Source organism: Panthera pardus, unplaced genomic scaffold (assembly GCF_024362965.1).
Source record: "Panthera pardus isolate Hobbes unplaced genomic scaffold, ASM2436296v1 HiC_scaffold_24, whole genome shotgun sequence".
Lineage (NCBI taxonomy): Eukaryota > Metazoa > Chordata > Mammalia > Carnivora > Felidae > Panthera > Panthera pardus.
The window spans coordinates 135,323,319-135,346,354 of record NW_026526810.1 but is presented as its reverse complement, the minus strand read 5'-3'; the positions used below and the strand labels follow the sequence as shown (position 1 = coordinate 135,346,354).

General features: G+C 54.3%; 1 long non-coding RNA gene across 2 annotated transcripts in view; it reads right to left on the bottom strand.

The window, feature by feature from the left end:
* Positions 1–1,894: 1,894 nt before the first annotated feature.
* The window catches only part of LOC109274566 (uncharacterized), a 33,140-nt gene continuing 11,998 nt past the window's right edge, over positions 1,895–23,036 (bottom strand). Inside the window, exons 2-5 of one of the 2 annotated variants that reach the window (XR_008417348.1) lie at positions 22,913–23,023; positions 21,720–21,936; positions 4,617–4,868; positions 1,895–3,925 (exon numbers count right to left, since the gene is read on the bottom strand). This is a non-coding gene — a long non-coding RNA (uncharacterized LOC109274566). Of the gene's footprint in view, positions 3,926–4,428; positions 4,869–21,719; positions 21,937–22,912; positions 23,024–23,036 lie in introns of those variants that run through there. The other variant, XR_008417347.1, reaches the window with a different exon arrangement.

Below are 23,036 nucleotides of genomic sequence, written 5' to 3'. Positions count from 1 at the left end.
CACTGCCTCCCAGTTCTGTGGCACTCGCTTCTTGGGGTCCCCTGAGGACACCCTGATCCTGGCAGAGGTGGGCGAGGGGACGCCAGGTGACCGAGGTCTCTCAGGTGTGAGCGCACAGTGGGTCGGGCCTGGGAGCCTCCAGACCCACTCGGGGCCCGAGACCAAGGGCTGATTTGGCCAAAGTTAAAGCACCTACTGTGCGCCGGGCCCTCGCAGCATTTATTGAGCGCCCGCGATGTTCATCCTCAGACACAGACTAGGCACCTACTGTGTGTCAGGCCTCCGTCCACCCAACGTTTACCAGGCACCTGCCATGTGGTGTAGAGACACCGGAGGGCTCTCGGCACGGGGCTGCCAAGCTCCCTTTGCCGCGCTGCTGGCAGGAGGCAGGTGAGGGGGCTGCCGAAGGGGCGAAGACCCCGGAGGAGGGAGAGATGACTCGGATGCCGTCCCGGCTCCTCCAAAGCCCGCAGCCCAGCCGGGACCCTGCTGGGGAGCGGCCCAGGGCGGGAGGATCCGCGTGCAACGAGGGGACTGGACACCGTCCCCATCCCCTCTGCCACCCTCTTCCCACCCTCTAGCCGACCCCACGCAGCCCACGTTGTCCCAGCCACAGGTGCCATGTGCCCGGGCCGTTCCGGGCGTCCCACACCGCGTCTCTCGCCCGCAAACCTCTCACGGGCCTCCTCAGCGACGTGGGCCGCTCCTGGGTCTCCTGGGCGGGCAGCGTCGTGCCTGCCTTCTCCTCGGGTTCCCGGACTCCGAGCACAGGGTCAGAAGGCCGTAAGGTGACATCGCTGAGAGCCGGCGGAGCGCCCGGCCTTACCTGCGTCGTCTCACCGGACCCCAGCGCCCCGGGGAGGCAGTGGGGACCGCAGTCCCCATTTTCACAGACGACGGCACGGAGACACAATGACTAAGTCACCCGAGGACACACAGCGAGTCCAGTGCCTCCCGGACAAAGCACATCGTCAGGAGCTACAGCAGCGGCAACTTCGGGTGTGCGCGGCCGCGGGTCGCGCACCTGCCGCACTGTTGCCGCGGCGACCGACGACGCGGCCCTTTCCGGAGGGGCGACCGAGGCCGGCACTGCAGCATGAAGACGTGGCGAGGCCTCCCTCCCCCTCCCCAGCCCGCACGCAGGCCCGCGGCTGTGTCAGCCGGACCACAGGGTCGGCAGCCGTGACAAAGGTCCCCGCGGCCCAGTGAGCGGAACCTCTCCCGGGTCACAAGCCACGCAGGGCTCACACGGCAGCTCCCGGTGGCCGGGGCACCGGCTGCTCCTATTCCCATCCCGCTGTCCTCCCGTACCTTCTACCTTGCCGCTCAGGGAGCCGCAGATCCGCCGGGCAGCCAGGGGAAGACAGTAGATGAGAGCGGGCCGTGGGGCCCTTTCCGCAGGAAGCGACACATGCGCGTTTTGCTCACGGCCCATTGGTCACACGGCCACGGGCTGCAGTGAGGGAGGCAGGGGGCATCCCCTTAGGTGGGCTGCCCTATGCGAGCTTGAACTTGAAGGGCTCTGCCGGGACAGAAAGAAAGGGCAGGTGGACTGGGGGACCGCTAACAATCTAGGCCACAGGCCGGCCCTTTGGGGCCCGTGATTCCCGCACAGACTCTCCCTTCTGTGCTCTGAGCGCACTCGGCCCCTTCCAGTGGGCGTGGCCCTGAGATCCTTCCAGGCTCTGTGTCCAGCCACATCCAGGATCCGTGTGTGATGCACTTCGAGGCTGCTGTGACCCCTCAACGAATGGGGAACCATGGACTGTCATGAAAAGGGCAAGTTCACGGCGGTGCAGGGACAGACTGCCGTAAAGACTTGCCTTTGGCGGAGAGGAGGGTGGACCGTGGGGCAGCCGCTCGCCCAGGACCAGCATCGCCGCAGCCCTGCGTCAGCCGGCCCTTTGGGCCCCCCTGCGTCTGTCTGCTCGCTTGGACCACCTCGCCTGCTGTCCCCGCTGTCCTGGCTCTGTCCTCCCGGAGCGGGCACCTGCCCCACCGTCCGCCCTCAGCCCACACCCGAAGAAGCACGGCACGTGCTCAGCCTTCCTAACTCAGTTCTGGTTCTGTCCACATTCCTGGGGCGTCCAGGAATTTCTTTGGGGGCGGGTTACAAAAAACAACAGGCTTTTGAAAGCCAGGCTTTGGGTTTATTTGGAAATACAATTCCTTCTAAAACTAGTCAACTGCTGGTCTATTTACAACCGGTTCGTGCCATGTTGCATGTAACCCCACCTAGAGATCTTGTCCAGACCTGGCTTTTTATTCTCATAAAGTTGGTCTCTTCTTTCCAGGCCCATCTTGCTCTTGACTTATCTTGCTCATTCAAGAGCGACTGCCTTGCTGTCCCCGGAATCAACAGGCTTGGCCAGGGGGACAGCACTCCATTCAGATCGCGGCCCCAGGGCCGGCCCCCCTGTCCTGCTGGGGATGCCTCCTGGGACCAACCTCTTCTCTTCCACTGAGACTGTGTCTCCAAAGCCATCTGGTGACTCTCCCAGATCAGTTCCCAAAGTCAGGAAGCACCCCCCCCACCCCAACATTATGAGTCTTTCAAACCAGTCCTAGAGTTCCAGGGGCCATCGGGATGTGGTCTGCCTTCTATGCATCCGAGGGAGCACTTTTAGGGCAAGATCACAGCACGGCGGGGTGGGGGTGGGGGGCTGGCGACAGCTTTCCAGCTCACAACACCTGTGTCCTGGACCACGGAGGCCAGACCAAGGGGGATTTAGCTACAAGAGCAGCGCCCGTCCCTTCTGTGTGCCCGAATCTGTATCCGTCGGGATGCTGTTCATGCTTGCTGCTAGAACAAAGATGCCCCCAGAGAGTGGCTTAGACATGATGGACGTTTCTTTCTTTCTCCCCCTTCAGTCCAAACACAGGCGGTTCTGGATGTGGGGCCATCGGGACATCAGAAGCCTAGACGCCGGGGAGCCCGCTGCTCTGTCCTCCACAAGAAACTCTGAGCTCACGGTCTCAGATGGCTGCGGCAGCTCCCTCCATCCCGTCTGCATTCCAGCCAGGGCCAAGCAGAGAAGTCATGCTCTGCCCCCTTCTCCGAGGCCCAGGGCTTGGAACGTGCACACGGCAACCCGCTCATAGTCCATAGTGAGGTGGGATCTGAGGCTCGGGATGTTCAGCCGCCCACGTGCGTGTGCGCACGCGTGCATTGCCCGGGTCTGTCTGCCCCTTCGTCCCGTGCTCTTCCCTCGGGCAGCCCCATGGGGAAGAGGTGAGTCTGGGGGAGAAGCGAGACTCTCCATTCCAAACCCCAAAGTGCCTGCGCCGTGGACCTGTACCGCGGGAGGAATTCCCGACCCGCCCTCGCGTACTTGTGGCCGTTTGCCTGGAGGCGCAGATGCCCGCTGTGTGCCGCGGGTTCGCTACCAGCGGCCGCAGGCCCGGCAGGGTCCCTGTGCACCCCTTCCCTGCTGCACACGCCTCAGCTCTCCACCTGTGACCTGGGGCGGATACTTCTGTCCTGCGACTTCATACGTCGCTTTGGGAAGTCCGGCGGGACCCGGGAGCCAACGGCCTGTGAGCTGTGAGCAGGTGCGTGCCCTGTGCTCGGCTGAGTACAGGCCCTGGGGCGACTCGGATGAGACAGGGATGGATTGCCCGGGTGGACCATCGTGCCCTCGAGGGTGCTCATGAGGGAAGGAGGGAGGTAGGTGAGGAGGGGCTCAGAGTCAGGGAAAAGGAGATGTGATGAGGAGGGAAGGGGAGGTCGTAATGCTGCGACTCAAAGACGGAGAATGGCGCCGGGAGCGAGGGATGCGGGCGCCTCCAGAAGCTGGCCGTGGCCGGGAAACGGATGCGCCCGCTGGAGCCTCCAGAAGGAGCTGGCTCCGCGACATCTTGGTTCTAGCCCAGCGAGGCCACTTTGGACGCCTGACTTCCAGCACCGTCTAGCCATAAATTTGTGCTGTTCGGAGCCATGAAGTTTGTGTGATTTGTTACCACAACATAGGAGACTCAGGCACGAGGGCAGGAGTGGGGGGGCGGTGGGGGGGGGGGAACCGCAGCAGGCGGGGACATGGGCAGAGCGAGGGCCACGAGGGGGATGTGGGCTGTTTGCTAGATGGTCAGCGGCCCCTCAGACCAGCATGTGGGGGGCTGCAGGGTGAGGCCGGCTGGGAGGGCTGGGGGCCCGAGCACCCTGTGTGGGGGCTGTACTTAGTCTGGAGGGAGAGACACCCAAGGGGGGCAGGGTGCGGACCCCTGGTGGTGCCTCTGGGCCAGGAAACGACCGGGTGTCGGGAGACAACGGGGAGACACGGCCTCACATATCCTGAGTGCTTGTGGTCACAGTGTTGTGCAAAGTTCTGGAACCCGGTGCCTGTCAGGATGTACCCGTGTGTGCAAGGCCGCGGAACAAATCTTGGGTCTGCAAGCCTAGGGCTCCAAGCAGCAAGGGGAAACCAGAGGCAAAACCATGAAACTTTTACTGAAAAAATAAATGCTTTCAGAGACGTGCTTCACGCCCCTGGCCAGTGCCCTCTGGTTTTCTTTTTTCTCAGGGCGGGGTGAGTGAGGGCTGGGAGGAGTGGGGTGGGGGTGGCGGGGTGGCAGGGGTTGGGGGGGGTTAAAGGTGCAAAAACACTTTGAAAACCGACCTGGAAACAGTTGCTGGGGATCTTAAATCATGGATCAGCCAAGATGCACAACGAAAAAAATGTGTGACCGTGAAAGAGACACATTCAAGATCGCGTGTTTCCCGTCTTCAGTGCTCGCAGAAACAGGCCCGTTCGCAGGGGTGGGAGGCGGCGGGGGAGGGGCCCGGAGCGGCAAAGGGCTCTTGGAAGATGCCACTCGGGAGAGCCATGTGTAGACAGCGCGTCCAACTGCCCTATGGATGGTTTCAGAGCCTGCGGGGAAGAGAAAAAACAACCTTGTGAATATTGCCAGAATGGTATCTGAATAAACAGCGTGGACAGCTGCTCCTTGCCAGAGAGCCAAAGAAATTCTGCTGTTGTCCGTGAAGAAAATGCATCTGACGAGGGACCGGTTCAGCAGGAGCTGGGCGGCCCTGAAGCATAGGCGCCCTGCCCCCACCCCCGCCAGAGGCCCCCAAGGACCTCCGAGCCCCACCTTGAGAGCCCCTCCTTTCAGCTGATGGGGCTCTTTCTGAATTTGGGGTTCTGCATTCCCCCTCTAAGAGAAAGTGCTAATTGCATATGGAAGCGGAAAGCGGTCCCCCTGGGAGCTGCAGTCTGGCTCCATGAGAGAGCCCCCCAGGGGGGCCTGATGCCCCCTGTGTGGGCAGGTTGGGGTTGGGGGGGCGGGAAGCCTCAGGACGTGAATCCCCAGAGGCCTGGGGGGTGGGGGGCGGGCTAGAGCCTGGGGTCTCCGGGTTGCTGACCGGCCCAAAGGTCAGAGCCACACGATATGAGAGCCCGCTTGCTCCCTCTGGAACAAGAGCCTGGTCTCTCGGTCGGCAAGATGCCTAGGGATTAATTAGTTTAATTGGTCCCTGCTTTGGGCCAAATAGTCAATGTCAAAAGAGAAAAGTAAAAGATACTTTCCCATTTGGGAAGACAAAAACTGTCCCTGCTAATGGCGGAGGGTGGTAATAACAACAAAAAGCCTTTGCTGGAGTTGACTTGAATGGCCTGGGAAGGCAGCGGGACCCTGGCAGGGACCCCTGTCGCATACCAAGCAGAGACGCGGGGCCTTGTGGGAAAGGAGGGCCGACACTGCGAAGGCCGGGCCCAGGAATGCGCGTTGGCCCCGGCGCCACCCCAGGCTCGGCACGGGCATCTCGGGCCACGCAAGCCTCCTTATCGGGGGGTTCTGCCCCGCCGGGAGGGCCCCCAGCCTCAGGTGCAGGAGGAGCCAGGCCCCGAGAGCCCAGGCCCGCCTGCACCGGCTGAGGCCCTGGCCTCCTGCTTGTGTGCATTGGTGGTCGTGGTGCTGGGGAGCCTTGCGGGGAGATGGGCTTGAACTAGATCCGAGGCTGTTGTTAAGAGGCGCAAGGACTTGGGGCCCCCGGGGGGCTCGGCCGATTGGGCGTCCGACTTCGGCTCGGGTCAGGATCTCCCCATCCGCGGGTTTGAGCCCCACGTCGGGCTCTGTGCTGACAGCTGGAACCTGCTTCGGATTCGGCGTCTCCCTCTCTCTCCACCCCTCCCCCGCTCACGCTCCGTCTCTCAAAAATGAATAAACATGAAGAAAATTAAAAAAAAAAAAAGATGCACAAGGACATGTCTGGTGGGTGGAGGGGTGGGGGGGGGAGGGGCCAGAGCCCAAAGCCAAAGTTCCGGCCAGCCGTGTGTCCTCGGGCAAAGTCACCTGGACGCTCTGGGCTCGTGCAGCGTTGCTCAGCTGTGTGACTTAGGCACATTCAGTCCCGAGACTGCGCCTGCGTCGTGAGGACGGCGAGCAGGAAGCTCACTGTCACAGCAGGCCCGAGGCGGGCGGCTCTCAGTCCCGGCCGATTGGTGACCAGGGCGTGTCACGGAGGAGGCTTGGGGAGTGGTCCCCTGTGTGCCTTCTGGATTAAGGAGCGTTGACAATATAAAGGTTAGGAAACGCGTTCGGGGAACAAAACTCTAAAAATCGAACTGGATCTCTTCTGTTTCTACTCTACTGAGTCAAGGTAGAAAATATTTACCTTTGTTGTTTCACAAGCAGTGGCCCGTGGCCAGATGAAATGGGGACTTTGGTCCACGGAGCTGAGAGGGCAGAGGAGGAGGAAGCCCCTCCTGGATGCTCGTCCCGCGCGGCTACCGCGGAGAGCCAGGAACCCAGAGCGCAGGCCGTCGGTGTGTTTGTTTGTTACTTTGTTTTTAATTGTGGTAAAATATATTAATATTTCCTTCAAGAAATTTTAATGATTATTTATTTACTTTTGTTTGAGCGAGAGAAAGAGCACAAGTGGAGGAGGGGCGGAGAGAGGGGGAGACACAGAATCTGAAACAGGCTCCAGGCTCCGAGCTGTCAGCACAGAGCCTGACACGGGGCTCGAACCCACGAGCCATGAGATCATGACCTGAGCCGAAGTCGGACGCTCAATTGACTGAGCCGCCCAGGCGCCCCTAATGTTTATTTATTTTTGAGAGAGATAGAGAGAGAGAGAGAGAGAGAGACAGAGAGAGAAACAGAGTGAGCGGGAAAGGGGAAGAGAGAGAGGGGGACACAGAATCGGAAGCAGGCTCCAAGCTCCGAGCTGTCGGCACAGAGCCCGAATCGGGGCTTGAACCCACGAACTGCGAGATCATGACCTGAGCCGGAGTCGGATGCTCAACCGACTGAGCCACCCAGGCGCCCCAAGTACATTTGCAGTGTTTTACAACCACTACCACCATCCATCCCCAGAACTTTTACATTTTTCAAAACACTAACTCCCCTTTGCCCCTCCCCGGACCCTGGCCCCCCCATGCTGCTTTCCGTCTTCACGAATTTGCAGACTCTAGACACCTTGTGTGAATGGAGTCACACGATGTTCTTTTGTGACTGCCCGTGTCACTCAGCATAACATCCTCCAGGCTCATCCATGTGTAACAGGTGTCGGAACTCCCTCCTTTTTACGACTGAATAATATTCCATCTCGTGTATCCATTCATCTGCCTGAGGGAAGCTTGGGTTGATTTGCACTTTGTCTCTTGTGAATAGTGCTGCTGTGAATATGGGCATTTAAGGATGCTTTTTTCCCCCCCTCAATTATTTTGAGTATATCCTCAGAAGTGGAACTCCTGGATTATAGGACAATTCTATGTTTAATTATTTTTAAAAAATTACTTATTTTGAGAGAGAGAGAGACAGAGAGCATGAGTGGGGGAGGGCCAGTGAGAGAGGGAGAGAGAGAGAATTCCACCTCGGGACTCGATCCCATGAACCACGAGATCATGACCTGTGCTGAAACCAAGAGTCAGGCGCTCACTGGCTCAACCATGCAGGCGCCCCTTTATGTTTAGTTTTTAAAGGAACCACCGTTTTGCACCATTTTGCATGCCCACCGGTGGTGTAGTGGCTTCCGGTTTCTCCACACCCTTGCCAACATTTGCTATTCTCCATTTTTAAGTGACTGTTTTCTTCTATCCATCCCAGTGGTTGTGCAGTGGTATCTTACTGACTTTGCTTTGCACTTTCCCTGACGACTAATGAGGCTGAGCATCTTTTCAGGGGCTGTTCGGTCATTTCTGTAACTTCTTTGCAGCACTGTCTGTTCAAGTCCTTTGCCCGTTTTTGAATCGGGCGGCTTATTGTTTGGTGGTTGGGTTGTATTTGCATCACGTTCGACTTTAAAAATATCACACGAAAGGTGGCTTGTCTTCATCACAGAATTTTTGGTGCCTCCTTTAATTCTGCACCTGGGGGGAGTACCTCTTTGCTCACCTGCCTTCCAGCTCTGTGTCTTTGGGGAGGAAAATTCTTGGGTAAGTCCCTTGGAGGGGAGGGTGACCCTCAAGGCAGGGGAACTCCAGGCAAGGAAGAGTGCGGGGTTCCGGGGGTCTGGCAGGAAAGGGGACGGGAAGGGCCGAGGAAGGTCTGAGTCCTGGTGTCCTCATGGCCATGATGGAAGAACCCCTCCCCTCCAACCTTCGGTAGAGACTGCGCTCAGACACGGGCCGTCCATATGTGGTTTCTTATGGAAAGACAAGGGGTTGAGTTCCACATTTGGGCCAACGCTTGGGAGAGGGAAACGGGCAGCAGCAAATGTAGTGTTGGGAATGGACACCGAGGTGACCAGGAGAAGCCAAGTGCTTGACAATGCTAGCTTGTCAGGGAGGCGCTTGTGTGCACCAACAGATCTAGCTTCCATGGGGAGGGAGACCCCAGAGACAACGCAGACTTTTCCTCCTATGTGCTGAGCTTTCTCCTGCCCGTGTGGCTGTGGTATGCCCACAGCATCCAGGGAAGATGGGTCTGATTGAGACGCCCGTTCCCCAAGCTCAAACCGCACCTCTTTTCCAAAGGACTCATGTTGCTTCCTGCATCCGGGCCACCGTGTGGCATAGCCATCACCACAACTGTGCCCAGAGGCAGTGGCAATGCTGTCCTAACTCTCCAAGTAATGGAGAGGACCTCACAGAGTCTCACCCGACTCCATCCCAACCACAGCACCATTAACACTGAGCCTTATCCACCTGTTCAGGCTCCTGGACAGCATTCTGAGCAGCGTGGTTATCCAGCTCGGTAAAACATATCGGTTGGCTCTTCTACTCAATGACAGAAGTGCTCTTTCCAGGAGGCCCAGCTGAGACACCACGTCCAAATTTGACGGGAACTCTAACTCTGCAAATCCGACGAGTTCAATAAGTCCCAAGTAGGATAAATACAAAGAGAGCCACACCAACACACATCACGGTGAAGTTTCAGAAAGCAGAGTTAGAGAGAAAATCCCAAAAGCAGCCAGAGAAGAATGAGACATGCAGAGGGGACAATACAAAAATGACAGCGGAATTCTTTTTGGAAACAATGCAAGCCAGGAGTCAACGGGGTGACGTCTTTAAAATAGTGAAAGAAGCCGTTAATCTAGACTTCTATTACTCTGCAAAAATATCTTTCAAACATGAAGGCAATATCGTTTTTAAGACACCAACAGAATGGCACTACAAGAAATGTGAAAGAAAGTTCTTCAAGAAGAAAGAAAATGATGTCAGGTGGAAAGCTGGATTTACCAAAAGTGGTGAAGAGTATTGGAAATGGACTTGGAACATACATAGGTAAATGTAAAAAAAAATTTTTTTTAACAAACAAAAGCCCACTTTAAGAGTAATTGTTTGCAGTTATGTTTGTGGCATTCTGGTGGCTCATAAATGTTATTAAAAATAAAATAAAAACTTGATTAAATATATTGACATTATAGGTGTCATATATTCTCATTCCATCCAAATACAAATAGAACCTTAATAAAAATAAACCCTTCTGACCTGTTCCCCAAAGGAAATAATGTTTGGTGTGGATCCTTCTACACATTTTGTGTATTAAACATAAACATATGAAAACATATATGGGGCATAAATTGCTATTGTCCATGAAATCTTTCACATTATTCTGCTATATGTATTTAAAAAACTTATTAAAATAGTTTTCAACTTTTAATTTCCTTAAGAGACAATTGCCTACTGAATACCAAATATCAACAAGGTAACATTTTGCATATTGAGAAGTAGAAGTGGGGCTCCTGGGTGGCTCAGTCGGTTAAACATCCAACTTCGGCTCAGGTCATGATCTCAAGGTTTGTGGGTTCGAGCCCCATGTCGGGCTCTGTGCTGACAGCTGGGAGCCTGGAGCCTGCTTTGGATTCTGTCTCCCTCTCTCTTCCCTTCCCCGCTCATGCTCTGTCTCTCTTTCTCTCTCAAAGATAAATAAACATTTAAAAAAAAGAGAGAAAAGTATAATCTATGGCAACCATAGCACAATGGACAGGAGAGTTGGAATGAAGCATGTTGCTTCAGGATACTTGTGTCACACGTGACCTTGTGTAACATTTGGAACTAGACTCTGAGAAGTTAAATATGCGTATTTTGAATCCCAGAGCAACTCCTAAAAATTAGAACAAAGAGATATGGTTTATTAGATATTAGTGGGGGAGATAGAATGAAAATTAATCCCAAAGAAGGAAGAAGAAGGGGAAAAAGGAACCGATGGGACAAATAGAAAACAGATACAAATATGCTAGAATTAAACCCAGCGATGCTGATAATTGTATTAGGTAAACGTCTAAACCATAAAGGTCTAAATACTCCAATAAAAGGCAGAGGTTGTGACACTGGATACAAAAACAAGGCCCAACTATATGTTGCCTACAAGAAACCCATTTTAGGGGCACCTGGGTGGCTCAGTTGATCAAGTGCCTCACTCTTGGTTTCAGCCCAGGTCATGATCTCAGGGTTGTGGGATCAAGCTCTGTGCTGGGAGTGGGGACTGCTTGGGATTCTCTCTTTTCTTCCCTCTGCCCCACTTGAGCATGTGCTCTCTCTCTCCTTCTCTCTCTCTCTCTCTCTCTCTCTCAAAAAATAAAAGAAACCCATTTTTAATATACAAAAGTCAATTGCATATTTATATGTAGCATATATGTATGAATATATATAGTATACAGACTATATATATACTATAAACTAGCAAAGAACATTGGGTAATCAGAATTAAAAAGTACTTTACTACAAATGAATCATATAATCAAATGCCAATCATATGAATGGCATCATATGATGACATTATATAATCATGTAGAAAGCGAAAGGATGGGGAATGTTGAAAAGCTATTGGAGCCAATCTGAGAGAGCTTCCAACGGCCAAAGCTAGAACAATTTGAGCAGCGGAATAAACAATGGCGATTCCGAAGTATAACTCAAAGAATAAAGTAAATGTCTGTTAGTCCATGCTGATAAAATTAATAATGGGATAAACGCATACATGGGAGAGAGGGAGCAACAACTTAGAGAGTTCCAGCTGTCAAAGGAATGAGGGTAACAGGAAAATCACCGTTATAATTCCACAGAAGTAATGGAGGCAAGATGCACTAGTGGATGTTAAAATTAGCGGGCAAAAGTTTAAGAAGAAACAGAGTATTTGCTTAGTCTCTAAGTGTCTCCCACCCCAAACTTACTACTGAAAAGAAAAAATAGGATAATACCATGCAGGGATCTCCAAGTGATTATGAACTACCCACGATGATGCATATCACCCCAGTGATGTTCTTCTTGATAATGCTTAACCTCAAATAATCATGGGGAAACATCAGACAAAGCTAGCTTGAGGGGCAGTCTACAGAACACCTAACCATTACTCTTCAAAAGTGTCAAGTGACGAAAGACAGGAATACTGAACAACTGTCACAGATTGTAGGAGACTAAGGAGCTGTGTCAACTAAATATGATGTGGGATCTTGGGGTCAAAAAGAACACTAGTGGACAAATTGGTAAAATCTAAACAAAGTCTGCAGTTTAGTAAAGAGCATCGTACCAACGTTAATGTCTCGGTTTTCAAAACCGTACCATGATTTAGGTATTGACGTTAAGGGAAGGTGAGTGAAGGTTATATGGCAACTCGCTGTACTCTTCTGGCAAGTCTTCTGATATTTTAAAATTATCTCAAAATAAAAAAGCTTACAAATAATACCATTTACAATAGCATAAAATGTATGAAACGCCTAGGGATTTACTTCACAAAATATATACAAGACCGTATGCCAAAATTTAGAAAGCAATCCTGGGAGAGATTAAACGTGGCACAAAGAAATAAAGAGATTTACCATGTTCATGCATCCAAAGACTCAATATTATTAGATTTCAATTCTGTCTTTTTTTTTTTTAATTTGAGCGAGAGAGAGCAGGGGAGAGGGGCAGAGGTGGGGGAAAGAGAGAGAATCCTAAGTAGGCTTCATGCTCAGCACAGAGCCCAATGCAGGGCTTGATCCCATGACCCTGGGATCATGACCCGAGCTGAAATCAAGAGTCTGACACTCAACTGACTGAGCCACCCAGGTGCCCCTCAATCCTGTCTTCAATGAGCTATAGATTCAACATAATCCCAATTACAATTACAGCCCGTCTTTTTTGTAGAAATTGACAAGGTGATCCTAAAATTTAAGTGGAAATGCAAAAGACCTAGAATAGCCAAAGCAATTTTCAAAAAAGAACCAAGTGGGAGGATTTAGACTATTGAATTTTAAGACCTATTTTAAAGCAATAGTATGATATTGACCTAAGGATAGATATCTAGATCAATAGAATAGAATAGAGAACCCAGAAATGGATCCATGTATATATGACCAATTGATTTTTTAAAGAAGGGCCAAGGTAAACCATTGGGAAAAGCAAAACCTTTAAAACAAATGTTGGTGCAACAGTGGGATATCCATATATAAAAAATACAAACCTCCACCCCTACCTCACATCATACACAAAAATTAACTTGAAAGGGATCACAGTCCTAAACATAAAGGCCAAAAAATATAAAACTTCTAGAAAATATAGAAAAAATATTTGTGACCTTGGGGTAGGCGAAGGTTTCTTAATAAGACCCAAACAACCAAAACCATAAAAGTAAAACTTGGCCAAATGGAGGTCATCAAAGTGAACAGCATCTGTATTTCAAGGGACCTGTTAAGAAAATGAACAGATGAACCACAGCCTGCGAGCACAGGTTTGCAATACACCCACATGATAAAGGACTTTATCAGAAGAAATAAGAACATTTTTGCAACTCTAGGATAGGACAAACAGTGCCTCATCAGAAAAAGCTTTGAGCAGCTACTCCACGGAAGAAGATACGCAAATGACTAATCTGCTAGTTGTTCCCCCTGCCTGGCTTGCTCTCCCTCCATACTCTGTTCTGCTCACTTCCCCCCTTACTTCAAGTCTTTGCCCAGCTTTCACCTTCTCAGTGAGACCTTCCCTCACATTTTAGTAGCTACTACACTCTGCCCCAACCTCTCCCACCACACACGTACCTGAGATCTTCTTTCTGCATGCTCTTCTTTTTCTTTTCTTTAGTACTTTTTAAAAAAAACATTGATTTAGTTTTGAGAGACAGGGAGAGACAGAGCACAAGTGGGGGAAGGGTAGAAAGAGAAGGAGACACAGAATCCGAAGCAGGCTCCAGGCTCCGAGCTGTCAGCACGGAGCCTGACGTGGGGCCCGAACCCATGAACCGCGAGATCGTGACCTGAGCCGAAATCAGACACTTAACTGACTAAGCCACCCAGGCGCCCTGAGGGCCTAATATTATTAACAAGATTTTCATAGCCAGTTGTTTCGGTTCTTTTTCAAGTTTATTTGGTCTTTTTTGAAAGTACTTTGCTAACTGCCCATTGTTCGGTTTCTTGATTTCCGTTCTTGAAACACTAAGAAAAAGTTTATTTAAGTTTCCTACTCAGTAATTGCATTTATTTGTTGAATTTGGGGGTTCTAACTTGGGATTGTGATTTCCTGTTCAGTGGGTCTGTATTTGTGGGAATCCTATGAGGTCAGGTTGAGGGGGATTTGAGTTTGTTTCCACTAACCGGACCTTATCAGAAATATCTTTAAGTTGATTTTACAGTTTGGGATTTCCTGGATCACAAAGATGGTGTAAATCCAACCCGCCCCCCCCCCCCCCCACAACTCTTGGGAAGTAAGGACTGTGGATATGAATTCTCAGAAGAGATTAGTTTTCTCCGCCTAGGCCCCAATAGTGATGAACAAGTTACCTTGTTACCCTGCTTGCTATCTCTTTTTGCCAGGTGTATTAGTCGGGGTAGCCTATGTTCTGCTTCAGTAACAAATAGTCCCTCTTACTGGTTCACCCTAACAGAGACTTATTTCTTGTTCTTGAAGCTCTTACAAAGTTTGCAGGGAATCTGAGCAACTCTCCAGGCAACTGTCTGCCACAGAGTAACTCAATGATCCAGGTTTCCTCAATCTCAACACAGCTCTGCTATCTGGGTGCACGGCATCCATGGGCACCGAGGGACTGGGAGGAGAGATGGCCCTGGAGAGTCTGCATGGGCTGTTGATTGCTTTAGTCTAGAAGCGGCTCACATCTCTCTTTCTCAGCACCTTTTGGCCAGAACCAGTCACAAGGACAGGCTAATTGGAAGGGGCAGGGAACCTGTTCATCTGTGCCTGAAGGGAGGAACACTGAATCGGGGAGGGGGGGAACTAGCTCTGAGCTGTCAGCGCAGAGCCCGACGCGGGGCTCGAACTCACGAACGGTGAGATCACGACCTGAGCTGAAGTTGGAGGCTTAACGGACTGAGCCACCCAGGCGCCCGACTCCTCTTCTTTCCACAAGCTAAGTTGCATTTTGCAAACGACGTTTACTGCCTTTTATGTAGCATCCCCAGGCATTCATTGTAGGAGGTAAGTATTCATATTACGTTATAGATGAGGAAAGAGGCAGAAAGCTTCAGTAACCTGCCCGGGGACACACATGGGGGGGTCCTGGAGCCTTGCTTCTCAGCCGGCCCTTCTGAGCCCACGGCCAGCTCCTTCCGCTGACCTTCCTTGGGACGGAGAGGGATGGTGTCTGGCAAAGAGTCCCGGCGCGGGCTTCCCGGAGGGGGCAACCTTTGACCGGGTCTGTAAGGATGTGAGGTTGGGGTGTGAGTGGACCCAGAGACACATGTTGGCCGCTCCATAAATATTTGCCGAATAAATGAATACGTGAATAGCCCGCTAGAGGAAAGAGGATGAATAATGCTGTTGGTAAAGCGTGAGTCAGTTTCTTGCAACGGCTCGTGTTTGACCCAGAGTTTTTCTACCTGCTCTTGCCCAACTTCCCAAGCTAAACAAACCGGGAAAACACTCGCAGGAGCGCCAGGGATGGAGTCTCTCCTGCAGGCTCAGCCCTGGCAGTTACCTAACATGACAAGCCCGTCTGAGCCCTCAGCAGAAGCGGCCCGGAGGACTGGGAGGTCAGCCCTGACGCCCACACCGAGACTGTCATCGCGATGGCTCGAGTCCCCGGGCCGTCCCGCCAGTGCACCCAGGAGAAGCAAAAGCAAACAGGGAAATTCTGGGTTGAGCCTGGACTTGGGTCAGATCCCGTTCGTAAACACCCTCCCTTGTGTTTAGTGCAGTGAGGGAACCTGAGCCCCCGGCTAGGAGAATGAGATCCAGAAAGGGCCGGGAGGCGGCCGTCCGGGGACACCCAGCGTGCACGCCTCGGGTGGTAAGTGGGGGGCCAGGGGGTGCAGAGCGCTCAGGGCGAGGTGGTGGGGGCCGGATGCCTTTCAAGTACTTCCAGTCTCAGGCAACGAGAGCACTGGCGGAGGGTAATCAAGAGGTCATGTTGGCAGACTCCCGCCGAGGCTCTCTTGGGAACGTTTAGGAGATGGAAATACTGTTGTCTTGCTCAGACGGCTAGGATGTTTCACAGAAGCCGGCTTTTCCTTATCGATCTCCTGCTGGGGGCCGGGCTCGCGTTAGCGCCGTCACACCGATGAACTCAGGCCGTCCTCATCAAAGCCCGCACAGCAGCCCTCATGACCCCCGGTGCCCATACGAGGGATCGAAGGTGCTCTGGTTAAGTGAGTTGTTCCAGGTCACTTAGCTGGGGAAGTGTGGCCTGGGGACCCTGCTTCTCCATTAGGTGCGGCGGGCACGGCGCGAGAATGTCTGTCCCAACACCATTCTCTTAGGGGCTCGTGCACATCTATTGGATTTTGCTTAAAGCAGAAACATGGCGAAGTATTCGAAGGTTTATAAAAGAAAAAAATTTTATATTATTTTTATTTATTATTTTTTTAAATGTTTATTTATTTTTGAGAGAGACAGAGACAGAGAGGCAGAACGTGAGTGGGGGAGGGGCAGAGAAAAAGGGAGACACAGAATCCAAAGAAGCAGTCTCCAGGCTCCGAGCTGTCAGCACAGAGCCCGACGTGGGGCCCGAACTCACGGACCATGAGATCGTGACCTGAGCTGAAGTCGGACGCTGAGCCACCCAGGCGCCCCAAAGAAAATTTTAAATATGGATATTATTATGGTGTGGCCACGAAAGTCACAACGCAGCTCGGAGGGATTTTAACTCGGCCTGGCTCCCCCAGAGCCCGCCCAGGTCCTCGGGAGGTCTAGGAAGGGCGTGTGGTGCGTCTGGGGCACCTGACATCAAACACAACTCCATTGAAGGGCGCTCCCCTTTTCCCAGCCCCCACGCATGATGTAACATTGCTGTTCCTGCCTGTAGTTGGGGGTGGGGGGGCGCCCAAGACAGGCTTCTAAAGATGGGAAGTACTGAGCAGTAGTGATCTGCCCTTCTGCTTATGAAGTCGGTCCCACCGCGGTCTTGGTTTTTTTGAATAAACTGTCCATCGTAGAACAATTTCAGATTTACGGAGAAGTTGCAGAGACAGTACGGAGTTCCCGTGCACCCCCCGGCCAGTTTCCCTGTGGCTAACACTGTGTGTTACTGCAGCACGATGCCATTACCAACCAGCCGACATCGGTCCATTAACTTGACTCCAGACTGGATTTGGATTTCCCTGGTTTTCCCACCGATGTTCTCTCTCCGTTCCAGCAGCCGAGCTGGGCAACGAACTCTGCATGGTTGTCTTGTCTGGTCCATACCGTTTTTCGATAACCTGCTCTGCCGGGCGGAGCTTCAGCCGCGGTCCAGGTCGTGGTCCAGGGGGTGACGTAGACGGGGGGCCAACGCCCGCGTCGTGGTGAAACGCTCGAAGGACGACGCAGCCTGGACACCGGCAGCTTCCCCTGGGAAGATTAGCAAAGGCAGGCCTGCAGCGCTTTGGGCTTTGAAAGGAGGGCGCTTGATGGAAAAGCCAGCTTGAATAATAACACCGAGCACTGTATTTTGATGGGATAATTGTTTTATATTTATAAAGATTCTTAATTATCTCCAGCAAATGCATTTAGCTCACTTGGTAATTGAATTAAGGAAAATGTCTTTTCAAGCGTTGTGAGTCGTTGCCATAATAAAAAAGAATAACTTAAAAGCGCTTCCCCACATGACCTAGACGGGTTCGTTATTACCGAAGGCTGAGTAATTCCATTAAGGACCCAGCCGGCTCTAATATAGTAGGTATTCTAGAGATGCTGAGTTAAAATGACAAGAGACAATGGAAATTTCCTTCCTTTGGGGACCCCTCGATGATCCCCCATTTACAGCCGGTCTTTCCATCCTGGGCCTGGGGCACACTGCCATTTTTGTGCCGTGTCCCAGTCGCACCGCACGGTGACCGTCTCAGGGTCTGTCCCCTACCCCTTTTCCCGCCCACGTGTGTGTCTCGATTGCTGGGACTGCATCCAGCCCACTTAGGTAGCGCAAAAAAGAAGCCTGTTTGGCACCTCCCGAACCGAGTTCTTCCACAGCGTCGAACGTTTCTTCAGAAAGCACCCTCTCGACGTTTTATCTTTGGCTGGACACGCTTTTTAGCTTATGGGGTTGCAAACGCCCAGGTCACCGGAATGCTGGCCGCCAGGGCCTGGGCTGGGGAGGCGGTCCACAGCATCAAGGACACGGTGTCTTGATGGCCCGAATCCCTGGGTTTGGCAGGCAGCTTGTGGGGGGGGGGGGTGAGACGTGGGGAGGGCCCCAGAGGAACCCAGACAGATTGGCCCCGAACTTGGAAGAAGACCAATGTTCATCCTGGAGTTTATTGCATCATAAACGTGTCTCGACTTTCGCGGCTGCTTCCTGGCCCTTGCACGGCCCAGGTGAGCGTTCTGCTGATTAGGGAGTCACCTCCCCCACCCCCATATTGCCTGTCTGAGGTCACGGAAGGAGCGAAGCCGCTCTTGTGTCTGGTTGGACTTCTCGAAGGGGTGAAACCGACCCATGGGGGTGCGGTGGAGGAGGCCGGCTCCCCGGTTCTCTCAGAAGTGCGTGAATTCAACAAGTGATTATGAAGTGCCCGCTATGCCCAGACACTGGGCTGGGCTCTGCTGATATGGCGGGGAGCCAGCCAGACAGGCCACTTAAGGCACGGAGTCTACAGTCCAGTGCGGAGACCGACACGGAACGGGGGAAACGAAAGGAGAAGCGGGGTAACCGTAGGCTGATAAGCGTTATCCTCTAGGGCAATAAATTGGGGCTGCGAGGGAGGTGCTGGTGGGGCTGGGAGGCACTGCCCACGCTCTGGGCACCGAGCTGAGCCCGTCATCACCGGGGCAGCCCTGGGCCCACTCCTTACGGAGCCTGTCACGGCGGGCGGCCTCTCCCTCACCATTCTCGACTTTTCTCCTCTCTTCCTCCTCTCCCCGTCACCTTCCCACGCCAAAGCCAGCGTGCCCCATGGTCCCAGATGGGCAAGAAGATCACGTTGTCCCAGTGCCAACTGCCCCACCGCCGTTTCACGTCCTAGTTCGGATGCTCGGACAGAGAGCCGCCCGTCCAGCCTAGGCGCGGACTGTCCCGGGTGGGGACCCGTCTGGTGCAATCAGCTGAGCTGGGTGCAGAGTGAGGGAGCCGGGACGTGGGAGCAGGGGCTGTGGGTGTGATGGGCACAGCGTGGGTGTGGGTGGCCCAGGCTGCAGAGGGGCGTGAGGCCGGGATGGAGTCCTGCTCGGCGAGACTTGACATCTCGGCAGCTCAGCTAAGCGGTGCCCCGCACCCTACTTACCTGCGTGCACTCCTGCCCCGTGGAGGGACCCCGATCCTCCGCTCCGGGCTTCTCTGCTCTCCCTGCTCGGACCACCCCCCGGAAGAGCCCTGCCCTGCCAGGGGCAGGAAACGCGAAGTGATTTTGTAACTTCTGTAACGACGGACAGATGTAAGGGCTGTTCCGCTGCCCGTAGTGATGGTTCCAAAGGGCGGCTCTGGGAGGGTTCTCGTTCTCCATTTTTATAGAATTCCACATCCCTTTGGAATCTTGGGATTACAAAACAGCCACCGAGAAATCATGCACCCCATTAACATCGAGACTTTTATGTATTTACAAGTCAGCTTAAATTTTTACCAAGAGAGGTTTTCAAAATGTAACATGTGTTAGTCACTGCGTGAATTGCGAAACCAAGGGAATATCTCCAAAGTGCTGGCCTTGACAATGTAATCTGGCAAGGCTTGGGGACGAATAAAAATAACACTTCTCAGCATCGCTGTCTCAAAGGCTAGGAGGGATCTGGAGCCCTCCCCAAGCCCATAGGTAGTCGGTTTGCATGAGCAAGACGGTGGCCGGTCAGCCGGGGGTAGCGGGAAGAGAGTGTGTCTGGGGAGTCGGGGGTCCTGGCGTGAGTTCTAAGTCTGCCACTCACTGGCCAGGTGACCTCAGGCCTTTGCCAGACCCCGCTGAGCACGGAGAGGTGCCCAAGGTGGTGCCCGCAGTGACAGGACCCTCCCCCTCCGCTCCACTGACTCCCAGGCGACTTAAAAGCCAGAGGCATGGGTGCCCATCCCCACGCCGACGTCCAGGCGGCCTCAAGGGCCGTGTCTGGGAGGACGGAGGGAGGTGGCGCCCGCAGCTGTACCCCTAGCTTGGTTTCTAAACACAACAACCCTGCACCTCCCCGCTGAGCCGCAAGCCCGCAGGTGGCCCGATGAACACGTGGTTTCTGGATGTGACAGGAAAGTTAGCATTTGCGCTCGTTGTCTGGGTTCCCCCGGTTTGTTTTTCTTGCTGTCGCGGTCCTGAAATGTTCCCAACCGTGTTTACGTCGAGGCGGGATGCAGGGAAGCGGGGCGCTGCTCTTCCCGGATCTGCGGGGCCCTGCCCGCCCCAGCCTCCCGCAAAGTGCCAGCGGCCGCCGCAGCTGGGGTCCAGAGTCAGCCGGGTGCACAGCCCACAGAGGCGTCCGGGGCACCTGGCTCCCACCCGCCTCACCTCTGCGGGCGTCCATCGACAGTGCCAGCCACATCACACCTTCTCCGTGGAGTGCCCCCGTCCGTCGGGCACGCCAGCTTTCAGGGGAACACACAGGAATGATATCTGACCCTCACTGCCACCGGGGAGTGGGGGCCGGGATTGTTCCCATTCCACAGATGACAAAACAGAGGCTTGGGAGCGGCTTGCTGGCCCCAGGTCACGCGGAGCTGGGGTCACAAGTGGTCATCATTTCTAGTCTGAACACCCCTCTCCTGCTGTCCGTGCTTGGAGGATGTTGTCCTCAGTTCCTCACCACAATACGGGGACGGCCTGGAGCCTGCCCGACGACGCCGGCTGGGGCCCAGGGAGGGCCACCTGGGCCTCCCTTTTGGCTCGGACCGTGTGCCACCTAGCCACACCCACCCTGCTCTCCGGCACTGCTTTGGAAATCGCTGGCGTCTTGCTTGCCCGTCACTGTGAACTCCGGGAGGACGGGAGGCCCAGGCTGGTGGCCTCGGGCCCGGTCGGGGCTTGCCACGCACTGGACTCTCAACCTTGCCTGTTGACCGGTGGCTCGTTGTTATCCCCGCAGGCTGGGTTCCACGTGTCTGGCCACAGGAGGCCAGCCACCCCCCCCACCCCGACTGCCCCCAGGTCCTTGGCTGGCCAGCATTTCAAATGATATTGTTTCATATTAAATTATTTTAAATTCCACGGACACTGGTTTCACAATCAAATAATTCGATCTTGTTTACAAATGGAATTTTTACTTTTTGACGGTTTCTAGCTTTGCTGGGCTGGATGGTCAGTGAAAGCCTGTCCTCCCATGCCCTCCCCGCCCACCTCTGCTGCCTTCCCTGGGATGCTGTGGAGCCCGGGAACGGCCCTGGACGCTGTGGACGAAGCTGCCCCTTCACTGCATGAGGGGAACAGAGTGGGGGGCTCTCTGGGCCTCCCCGGCCTCTCCCACCCTCCAGCTTCCTCCATGAGAAAACCCACAAACAACAGAACTGGAGGGGCCTTTGGTACCTGCCATCCCCACGCCTCTTTTTGTAGATCAGGAAACTGAGGTGCAAAACCCCAGCCCTGCGGCCGGCCCGGGACTCAGAGGCAAGGGCGGGGGTGCTGTTGCAAACATCCCTCTTCGTCCTCCTGAATCCCTGCCAGCTTGCACGACTACTTGGGGCTACAGAGACACAGAAATGGAAAGACATGACCAGTGACCTCTAGAGGCTCGCAATCTGGGTGCTGGGGTGGGGACGAGGAGACAAAAGGTGGGGCACGACGGGGCCCGTGGCTCGGTGACCATAGGAGGGAGCAAAGGGCCCCAGAGGGCCAGGTGGGATGGAGACAGCGGGAAGAGCACAGGGAACAGCGTCTGCAAAGCCATGGACATGGCTGAGCCTGGTGGTTGTGGCCCGAACCCTTTCAGGCAGATGATGAGACCAGGCACGTGAATGTCCTCAGCAGTGTGCTGAATGTCCGTCTTTCCCAGCGAGTTGCCTTGTCCCCCTGGAGGCTGTCTCCTCACCCGGCGGTGCCACTTTCACTGGAAACAGGTTTGCAGCCTCTCTTCTGGAACCTTCTCTAGGCCAGTAATGGTGCAGGGGAAGATGGGCTTCGTTGTTTTGTGGTCACTCGGATGGATGACCTGGGTTGGCCCGGCAGCAGCCCCGCTGGGCTTGGCTCAGAATGGCATCTGGCTGTTTCCACGAGTTGCCGGCTCTCTGAGGTCAGAGCCGGACCTGCTGAGGAGGCCACACAACGGGCTGTCTCCGCGGGCACCCCCTCCCCCGAAAGGGGCCGAGGCGGGCGTCCCAGCCAGCCCCGGGGCTGCAGAGGGAAAAGCTGGCTGATAATGTCCCGGCCAAAAGGCCGGCATTCATTCTATCAAATGTCCTGGGAGACGAATACCAGGCAGGGCCTGAGAGTCACCGAGGAACCGGCTGCCGCTGTGGCTCCTGCCCCTCCCCCCGGGGTCCCTGAGACGTCCCTCAGCCCTGGAGCCCACTCCCCGTCTCTGTGTCTGTGCCGCATCACTGTGGCGCTGTGGTCCCGCGATGCCTCGCCAGGCTGTCCCCGAGGTGGCGACCTCGGGCCAGACTGGAAACTGCCCAGACCACAGCGGTCCCAGGGCTAGCGGGTTTTCGGAGATGGGACGTGCATCCTCGTCGATGGCAGTGTAAATCCGGCCAAACCGAAAATGCGTACACAGCTTGGGCCGGAATCGACACTTCTAGGCCTCTAACTCCCCGGTGCCGTGGTATCGGTGACCGGGGGAGGGTGGGCCCGTGGATCCGAAGGCTCCTAATCAAGAGGGAGGTATGTCTGCCCACATGCGCTGGGATGGACGGAGCTCTAAAATAAACAAGGCAAAGAAAGCGAGACGCCAAAGTCTGATACATCTTGCGTTAAAAAAAGGGTTAGAAATAGACGGCGATGCGCTCCGTGGGCGAATTCGCCAGAACTGCTGGTACCTGTCGGGAGCCCTCCTCCGGGTGCGCGTGTGCTCGTAACTCGCCGGGTCCTTCGAAGGCCCGGGAGGTGGGTATTACCTTTTGGCCCCCTTTGCCGATGAAGACACCAAGGCCTGGGGGGGGCGGTGAAGGGCCTGTTCGGGGGTGTGGGGTGCGGGCCGCGAGCCCGAGCCCCTGCGTGTTCTGTGGTTGGCGGTGAGGACTCGGGCGGGGAGGGGGCCGGGGGCTGTCGGCTTTCACCGCTTACCTCTTCCTCTGCAGGTTCTTTCCGGCTGCGGGCGTGACTTCATTTTGGAAGATGTCAACAGGGGCATTCTGGAAGGGTAATCATCGCTTTGAATTCCTTTACTGCGTCTTCCTGTGTTAAAGAG